This window comes from Carlito syrichta, unplaced genomic scaffold, assembly GCF_000164805.1.
Source record: "Carlito syrichta isolate Samal-C Ts95f unplaced genomic scaffold, Tarsius_syrichta-2.0.1 Scaffold117971, whole genome shotgun sequence".
Taxonomy (NCBI): domain Eukaryota; kingdom Metazoa; phylum Chordata; class Mammalia; order Primates; family Tarsiidae; genus Carlito; species Carlito syrichta.
This window is the reverse complement of record NW_007062067.1, coordinates 40622-41263: the sequence shown is the minus strand read 5'-3', so window position 1 is coordinate 41263 and position 642 is coordinate 40622.

Sequence of the window (642 nt, the reverse complement as noted above, 5' to 3'; positions counted from 1 at the left end):
TGTCTCAAACCCGCGGGCTCAGGCAATCCACTCATCTCAGCCTCCCAAAGCACAGGATTACAGGCTGAGCCACCAAGCCCGGCTTTTGATTTGTATTTCTCAGAGAACACATATCCCATTGTATTTCTCGCAGAGAAGTGCATGTGTGTGTCAAGCTGTATTTCTCAGAGGGGTGTGTGTGTGTGTGTGTGTGTGTGTGTGTTTTGTGTCGTATTTGAAAGCAGGGATGCTGCCTGCCTATCAAATTGTATTTCTGAGAAGAGAATGTGTATGTTGCATTGTTGCATTGTATCTTTAAGAAGGGCGGGCGTGTGTGTGAGGTGTGTCTCTGAGGAGTATGTGTGTCTACTAGGACCCCAGAGTCACCATCAGCAAAGTGTCTGTGACCTTGACATCTGTGTACAACCACCTGAAGCCCCACATAGGGGACCCCACCCATGACCAGCCGGGCTCAGCCCCTCAGTTGTCATATGGCCAGGGTGACATCCCTGGTCCACGCCTGTCACATATGTCCCAACAGGCCCTGGGCTGGCTGAGCCTGTCTGTGATGGAGGGTGGAACCCCATTCCCTCAGGGTCCGCCTCCTGGGAGCCAGCACGCAGGCCCCCTCCTCATCAGCCCCCCCCAAGCTAGAGGTCTCCC